Source organism: Rattus norvegicus, chromosome 7 (genome assembly GCF_036323735.1).
Source record: "Rattus norvegicus strain BN/NHsdMcwi chromosome 7, GRCr8, whole genome shotgun sequence".
Lineage (NCBI taxonomy): Eukaryota > Metazoa > Chordata > Mammalia > Rodentia > Muridae > Rattus > Rattus norvegicus.
The window spans coordinates 53,282,653-53,291,899 of NC_086025.1; the positions used below are offsets into that span (position 1 = coordinate 53,282,653).

General features: G+C 44.2%; 1 long non-coding RNA gene across 1 annotated transcript; it reads right to left on the bottom strand.

Moving 5' to 3' along the window:
• Nucleotides 1–4,050: 4,050 nt before the first annotated feature.
• LOC134479871 (uncharacterized) lies at nt 4,051–7,964 on the bottom strand. Its single transcript, XR_010053700.1, has 2 exons — nt 7,489–7,964; nt 4,051–4,898 (listed from the first exon to the last, which is right to left on the bottom strand). It is a non-coding gene; the product is annotated as an uncharacterized LOC134479871 (long non-coding RNA).
• Between the last annotated feature and the right edge of the window lie 1,283 nt (nt 7,965–9,247).

Consider the following 9,247-nt stretch of genomic DNA (forward strand, 5'->3'; position numbering starts at 1 on the left):
GATGTTCTGATGGAAAGAACGGTCGGATGAGTTTGGAAGAGGGGAGGAAACCGTGGAGCAAGAGCAGGAGCACAAAGCTCGGTGGCCGCAGGTGCGGGGGTCTCCACATGGTCAACCACGCAGGCTGGAAAGGAAGAGCCCAACCGCCACTCCGTTTAGGTTTTCTTGAGTTCCAGTTCTCTATCTAGTTTTGTATTGGGGTAACTGCATTATAATTCCAAGTCTGGAGCTAGTCAGCAGCGTTTAGTTTTCAAAATGAAGCTTTGAGTGTAAGGAGAAAGAAGGATAAAAGGGATGTTGACAAGAATGCGAAGGGATTAGATCCTCACAGGGGCTCCTGGGACTGCAAAGAGCTGACATCACTCCGTTCACGAGGCCTTCTAGTAACGCTATTTGTAAGAGAGATCAGAAACAGTCTAAGTGAGGAGGAATGAACGTGTGGACAAGATATGGAGTGTTGGCTCACCATAAGAAGCAGATATCCAAAACAGGGTATAACAGGGATCATCTCTGAAAATGGCCATAGTGTGGCCAAACCCTACTGATATCAAATGACCCAAGAAGGGATATCTATGAAGACAGAAAGTAGATGATGAGTGCCTATCACTTTTATTTTTTACATCCCTATGTTTACTTCTATGGGTTGGAACCATAACTGGGGAATAGAAGCTCAGTGTCTATGTTTCCCATGATGCCTTGCGTTCAGTTGTGCCACATTCCGATTCTGAAATGTGGCCCCATGAGCAAAAGTTGTGTGTGTGGTCCAGGTGACGAGACATTTGTTTGTGTCTATTCTTTTTCCCCTGGCCCAACGGACTCCAGACAATCCACAAGAGGACTAGAGCATTAAAATGGAAAATTCCTGGGTCTTTAAATCCCTATGCGGGGGAAACCCCAGCTGTCACTGAGCACGCTACACTAGGCTGATCATCTCTGAGAAATAAGCAGCTCATGCCACGCTCGCTAACAGAAGTTTAAACAGTCAACACACTTTTGACAGCAATGGAGCGACATCTGTGACACTTGCTGTCATTTTTCGTGGTTTTGAAATAAAATACAGTAGAGACCGGGAAACAGCTGAATACAGAAACCGAAAGGTAGGCTTCATTTTTGGATGGGTGTGGGAGGCTGACTCTTCTACCGAAAGTTTTACTGTTTACTGTACACACCAGCAGCCTGACATTGCTTTAGATGCTGGTGCACTTTGTTTAATCTCGAGTTCACGGGACAAATAACATGTCAATTCTGAGTCATCTGTCCAATTCGTGAGTTCTATTCTACGTAGAGCAAGCCTACAGCGGCAATGATAGACAGTAAGACAAACACACGTCCTGAATACATAAAGCATGCAGTGGAGTGGACTGTGCAAAGTTCCGTGTAAGTACAGAAACAAGAAACTGAGCAGTGGTGCTCCGGTTTGAGGAAGGCCACCAGGTAACATGTCACAAGGGGGGTGGGAGGGTATTGCAACCACGATTCCAGGACCACAGGGAAACGAGCCATGACTTCCAGACAGAGGTAAAGACAGAATCAAGGAGGTGCTGCAAATAACTAAGTTCCTGGGGGAAGGTGGATGAAAGGAGACTGGAGATGGAAAGCCAGACACAGGAGACCTCTGTGGGGCCCCCTTGGGCTGCCAGCTCTACTCGTGCCATTTTTGAGTCTGCTTCTCAGCAACGTTTAGTCAAAGTAACAACCATTCCCTTCTCGGGACATTTCCATCACTTCTGTGGCACCAACCTTGCATCATTCTGTTCTCTGGGTGCTCCTCTGGGGAATGGTCTTTGACAATGGAATCCCCCCTAGGATTTCAATTTGGGCGTTTTGGGCCTCTCCGTCTACACAGAACATTCTCGTCATTTCAGTTAGATGCCAACGTCTTCCAGCTTTAAACCTCTAATCCAGAAACTAGACTTGCATATTGTACTGGCTGGTTTTGTGTGTCGACTTGACACAAGCTGGAGTTATCACGGAGAAAGGAGCCTCCCTTGAGGAAATGCCTCCATGAGACCCAGCTGTAAGGCATTTTCTCAATTAGTGATCAAGGGGGCAGGGCCCAGCCCATTGTGGGTGGAGCCATCCCTGGGCTGGTAGTCTTGGATTCTATAGGAAAGCAAGCTGAGCAAGCCAGGGGAAGCAAGCCATTAAGAAACATCCCTCCATGGCCTCTGCATCAGCTCCTGCTTCCTGACCTGCTTGAGTTCCAGTCCTGACTTCCTTTGGTGATGAACAGCAATGTGGAAGTGTAAGCTGAATAAACCCTTTCCTCCCCAATTTGCTTCTTGGTCATGATGTTTGTACAGGAATAGAAACCCTGACTAAGACGCATATATTTGAATATCTAGAAATTAAGCTCGCAAATTAAGTTACAGCATCCTAAGTGACCTCGGGCCTCCATGGGATGCTCTCAGAAGGCCTGGTGCTGATGCGTTTTCCCAGGTGGATTTCACATGGTTGATTCTTGCTGAGGAGGAAGGGCAATGCTGGAACTTTATTGCTTTTACTTACTCCTGTGCTCTGCAAACACTCTTAGATATCTACCAGTAGGGAGGATTAAGTGATATTAAGGTGGATACAGCTAGCTTACTACTCAGAAGGAAATCAATCTATACTTACCAATGAGTTTATAGTGTGTCAGAAATTACTCACTGCTACATCTTTTTATCCTCACAGTTCTTAAATCTTTTAGATTTATTTTTATACATATAGTATTTTTTTTTTTTTTTGGTTCTTTTTTTTGGAGCTGGGGACCGAACCCAGGGCCTTGCGCTTCCTAGGTAAGCGCTCTACCACTGAGCTAAATCCCCAGCCCCTACATATAGTATTTTGTCTGAATGAATGTATCCATGCCATGTGCATGCCTGGTGTCTAAAAAGGTCAAAAGAAGGCATTGGATGCCCTAGAACCAGAGCTATGGATGGTGGGAGCCACTGTGCGGGTGCTGGGAATCAAATCTGGTCCTCCTTAAGAGCAGCAAGTGATCCTAACTGTTGAGTCCACTTGCCCAGTCCCCTGCAATTCTTTTGATGGATATTATTGTTACCTGTAGGCAATGAGGACATGAGGTAACTCCTACATTGTACATGGATTAATGACAATACATAAAGCAAGAACACGTAACTTAGACAATTTTCCACTGAAATTTATTCTTTTTCCTCAATACTGAGAAGTCATACAACTATGTGAGGGGAGCCATTCCATTCCCTGCAAACATCTATATCCATACCCATATTATATTCGTTTCTGTCCCCACTATACACTCTTAAATCTCACCCCTCAGAGAACCCAGATCCTACCTTTCCCTTCCTGCTAAGGAAAGCAAACCTTAAAGTATTTACCTGAACTGAGTAAAATTGTGTTTGTTGAAATACCTACCATTGAAGATTCTGCAATACTTTCTCATGTGCGTGTGTGCGCGTGCGTGTGTGTCTGTGTGTAAATCCTAGGGGACTGGCTTACAAAAGTAAAGAGGGCACCAGTACACATCTGCAAGCCGCAAACCCAGAATATTCAAGACATTAGAGTTGTGTTAGAGCTAAGGATAAGGAATAGGGAGAATGGACGTTCTAAGCTCAGCTCAAAGGTCAGCAGGCTTGAGACCCGGGAAAACTCAATGCTTTTGCTTGAGTCCAAGGTAGGGGAAAGGCCAGTGTCGAGGTTCAGAGGCCTCTCCCCCAAGCCCTTCTTGGATAGCCAGCTTCTTTGCTTTACTTGGACCCACAGCTGATTCACTGAAGCCAATCCTCACAAAAGCCACTTTGCTTCTTTGGCCTAGTAACTTATATGCTTCCTTCTCAAAATGTCGCTCAGCTACATCAACGCAGAAAACGAACTTAGCTAGCATACGGGACCTGTTTGGGTATAATGGCCTCATGGTCTGTGTAGCGGAGGTTGATAAAAGCCTAGTGGCTGCGCTCTCTCAGTGTGTTCTTCAACTGTCTACTGAATACACTCGAGTACATTACGATCCTGGCCTTGGAGAGAAACAGCACTTTACGGTTTTGGTGATGATGATAATGAAGTGTAAGTCACTTAAACACTCCACAGTTGTATTTATGGAGCAAGATGTTTCCTTTAATGTTATTTTACAGGCAACGGGGAAGCATCTGCAAACACATTTTGGATAACAGACAAGTTTGTCAGGGTTTTGAGTTACTCCCCACTCAGAGCGCTGGAGTATCTTATGTTAACATGGAACATTCACACTTTATACAACCAGGCCTTGGGCAGACTTCAAAATATCTGGGAAACAGACTCAGTCTAAAGAGAACTCTGTGCACTGGGGACTGGGCAATCTGTCCTAACTGCCCCAAGAAATAGATTAGAAGTTAAAGCTCATTCACATTAGAGTTTGATGCAGTGAACATTCAGCTCCAGAATCCACCACAGCAGGGACGAGGGTGCCAAACTGAGGGTGGATGGTTCCTCCTGTGCTTAGCACTTGGTTTGGAGCTCAATTCCTTCCTGTTCTGAACCAGAGAATAAAGCCAACACCTAAGGGGAACTGTGAAAACAGATACTGTTCAGAATTTGCTTTGAGGGGACATTACTCTCTTGGAGTACAAAACACAGGGGATTGGGGGGACTTTGACTTCGGCCATTATGGTTGGCATCGTAGGGTGAGGGACTTTTGACATCAGTCCTTCAACAACTTAACCAGCTTCCTCTGGTTAACAAGTCACAGAGAGGAGACGCATTGAGAAACTGCTGATTTCTCTGTCACCTCCAACTTAGAATTTGGGAGTTCACTCTTCTGGCCCGGGTACATCTGACCATGGTAGAGTCCACGTGAAGCGCCATGAGTGCACAGCTTCAGGGTGCTTCTCATTCTGTGTGTGAATGAAGCGGGTCCTCTCCCACTCACACTGACGTTGTTGGTAGAAGTGTTCTCATTTTCTCTTGGAAGTAACATATGAAAACTGTAAGCTAGCACCCATTTCGTTTACTTCTTTATTTAATACCGTTTTCTTTTTAGCATCTGAATAGACCCTGGGACTAAAATGTTATAGGAGAGCTTAGGAATCATGACTTCATGGAGATTTCAGCTTAATGATTTCATTAGTAGTTTCATAATAACTTGCCTGTCCATGCCCTTCATTGTACATTTTATCACTATAAAGAAAAAAACTAACAAAAGAAATGAAATGAAACATTTCCTCCCTCCTAGTTTGACTTCTCCCATTACGAATTTCTTTCCACAGCGTAGTCTTTCCTATATCTTAATGTTAGTGTTAATTTGGGGGTATATTTTGCACTCATGTTCTCAGGCACAAATTACTTCTGAAAATTTCTCTCCATGGATATCATATCACAAGAATGCTCAAAATTTTGATTTTCAAAAAATATAGGTGGCTTGACACATATTGCCTAGTTATCCTTTTATCCTGAGGCATTTAGCTGCATAGAATTCTGTAATAAATAATGTGAAATTATTTTTTTTTCTTATACTGTGTCTGTCAGAGACTAAAGAGCTGGAATTCTGTAAGTTAGTGCTGTGAGACACATCTCCTTCTGTGTTGAATGAGAAAAGGAAGTGACTGGCATGAGGCACTCGTGTTTACCTTAAAACTGTTGGGCATCCTGTATGAAGCACAAACACAAACCCTGTTTCTTAGTGGACATGTTATACAAAGGCATTCTCTCCTTCTCTTTCTTAAAAATAGGAAGGAAAATAGAAGGAAATATATGTGTGCTTGTATAACTTACATGTATTCTAAGAGAGCCTTAAACCCTTCATGTCTCTGAGAATGACTGTGAACTTCTGATCCTCCTACTTGTACCTTCTGAGTGCTAGGATGACAGGTGTGTGTCACCATAGCTGGTTTATGTGGTGAGGAACTCATGCCTCTAGTGTCTATCAACTGAACTACATTCTTTTTTTTCCCTCCATCTTTATTAAATTGGGTGTTTCTTATTTACATTTCAATTGTTATTCCCTTTCCCAGTTTCCGGGCCAACATCCCCCTTACCCCTCTTCCTCCCCTTCTATATGGCCTTCCCCTCCCCATCCTCCCCCCATTGCCGCCCTCCCCCCAACGATCACATTCACTGGGGGTTCAGTATTGGCAGGACCAAGGGCTTCCCCTTCCACTGGTGCTCTTACTAGGATATTCATTGCTACCTATGAGGTCAGAGTCCGGAGTCAGTCCATGTATAGTCTTTAGGTAGTGGCTTAGTCCCTGGAAGCTCTGGTTGCTTGACATTGTTGTACATATGGGGTCTCGAGCCCCTTCAAGCTCTTTCAGTCCTAACCAAAAAGACATCTTTGTTTTTGAGGGGAAATCTTGTGTAGCCCAAGCTGGCTTTATTCTTGGTTGTAAATGTAAGTCTAGACTATATTACAAGATGTATGAGTGGACCTAAAAGTTCATTTCCAGAGAGAATTGACTAAGGGGAGATGACCCTACCCCAGCATGTGTGGCATCTTCTGTCAGGCAGCCTAGAAAGGAAGAGATGGGAGGGGCTGCCTGCTTCTTGCTCGCCTGCCTTCACGTACGTGCGGCTGGAGCGTGTGTCCATCTCGTCGTTGTTGCTCTCCTTTGATGACATCACAGGGCAGCTTCTTGGCTTTCAAACATGTTTGAAGACCAGAGACTCTTCTGGAATCTTCTAGGTTTTCAGGACCAGATTGGAAGTGCCAAGGCGTTTCACCTAATGTACTGAGTAGCTCTGAGGTTCTCAGCTTCTCCAGTGCACAGACAGCTATTGTTGGACCACCCAGTCCCTATTGTGTAAGCCAATCTATTAAATACCCTTATAATATATTGATTTTGTATTGGTTATGTTATCTAGTGAATCCTGACTAAAACATGTTAAAAGAAAGATTTGTGAAAACCATCGAAAGTTTAAATTATTCTTAAATCAACACAATTTATAATGACTTATTGGAATTCTAAAATGTCGATTTAATGTTGCAACAGATGCATTCTTTGGTAAGATAGAATTTTTTTCTTTTGCCCAGTCTTCTAATAGCCTTCTTGTTGGCTCTTTTTATTATCTATTTTTTAGACTGTAATTTAGTTAAAACATTTTTTCCTTTTTTACTTCCAAACCTTCCAAATAACCCTCCCCTTCTTTTTCAAACTCATGACCTCTCTTTTAATTGTTACCGCAATGCATATATGTACTTGTATGCACACATACATTCCTAAGTACAACCTGTTCAGTCTATATTCTGTCACCTGAATGTAGATTTTCACTGTATTTGTCACTGGAAAATTGATTGGTGTGCTCTTCCCTGAGAAGGATCGCTAATCCCTAGCAACATTAGAAGCTCTACCTGCAAAACCTTACCAAGAGGGGCCACCCAAACATTAGCTGAACAGAAATGACACCAACAAACGTGCCAAACTGGATGGGGGAAAGTCCATGATGCCTCAACCCTACACAAAGAGTTGCAGACAACATAGTGACCCTTGACCACCCTTACTCATTTTCTTACTGATCAGATCAATTTCTTTCTTCATGCAAAAATCGGTAAGAACTTACTGGGAAAAAAGGTGTGACCTGTTATCCATCTTGGTTTGCTTCTTCAAAGGGCGAGGAAGTGTGGGGGTGGGTATTCCGGCTGGGATTCTTCATGCAGCCATTGTGGGATTGTCTGTAAGGCAAGGCAAGCAGAAGCTAAGGAAGAGCAGGACGGAGTAGTTAGGTGGAGCTCCCAGAGCTGCTTCTGGATTTCCAATGCCCTTGAGAGGCCTACTGGGCTCCGAATTAACAGCAGCTGCTCACTCTCGCTCCCTTTCCTGTCTGCCACAGCTACCAGCAGCTGTTCATCTCTTTTACCCCACGGCCAGATGCAAACAGCTGTTCTCTCTCTCCTCACAATTGTCAGTGGTGGCTCATTTTTTGTCCCTCACCCCAAACACATGAGCACCAATTTCATTTTTCAGTTCTAAGGAAATATGCAAAGGCTTCAGGAAGGTCGGGACGGGGTGAGGAGAATGGGAACAAGACGCGCTTAGATGCAGAAAGAGCTTGTGCGAGCAAGCTGCAAGGTGGGTGAGAGCGCCTTCATTATTCCTTTGGGGCTGCATCAGCCTGTCACACAGGCTCTGTGACATCGTCCTTACTGAGACCATCACCTCAGAAAGTGGTGAGACACAGTCAAGAAACGACAAGAAACAGAGTTCCTAGGAGGAGTCCTGTGATGGAACTCTGGGGATCCGGCTTCTGTTACTGTATTTAAGAAATGTATACAGGATCCCAGCATATCTCATGCTCTTTTGGACACGAAATAGGCAGTGAGTAAATAACGACACCGTGCCTCGATAGATATATTTATACATCCCTACATTCATCATTATCAGCCACGTCAACTCATGATGTCAAAGAGCAAGACTTCAACGTTCTCTCTGGGGTCTGTGAGGTGGTGGCGTGTACATGATACATGTACACTTGTGAGTTCCTGCAAATGCCCATGTATGTAGAAGCCAGAGGTCAAACCTGGTTGCTTTACACAGTGGTTTCTCACTTGGTCTCAAGCTCATTGGTCATCTCTGGATGACGTGCGAATGTTAGGCACAGGCCTCTGCCTCCCCAGCAGGGATTCTGACCTGCCACAGTGTGTTCTAGAAATGCGTGTAGGAGATCCGAACTCAAGCCCTCAGGCTTGTTCAGTAAATACTTACCAACTGAGCTCTCTCCCTGGAGCCTAAGTGGATTTTCTCTATTGAGATTCTCTTGATCCAGAGATGTTTCTGGTTCTCACCCTGCCTCTCTTATTTCTTACAGGGACCACAGAGAAGCTTGTTTATTTAGTATTTATTGTGTCATTGCTACTGGGAATTTAAAAACATGATTGGTTATCTGTGCCACCTTCATCAGAAACTGAGGAAATAAACATTCGTACTACCTCTCAGGCCACACAGAGATATGTGAGGGCATCGAGGAGCTGGTTACCTGGGTCCCACAGTCAGGGATCTCCACCCCAATTTACAGCATCTCACACCTTTGGTCTCTAAAAGGCACATCGGGATGGAAGGAAAAGAAATGAGTTCATCTGTTACCCGATTGCATATGTCTGAATGTCCCAGATACCGATTTAAGAAACTATGAACGACCACCTGTGTTTATAAAAATGACAGTTTTGAAGAGAATAAGCAGAGGTCAAACTCAGGCTCCTGACACTCTGGTTCCTCCTGTCCTTCTCCCTCCTGCTTTTCAGAAAGCAGAGTGGTGACGAGTGGCTTTAACAACACTGCGATTACGAAAGCAGATGGACAGTCAATCCGTCTTCAATGGAAAC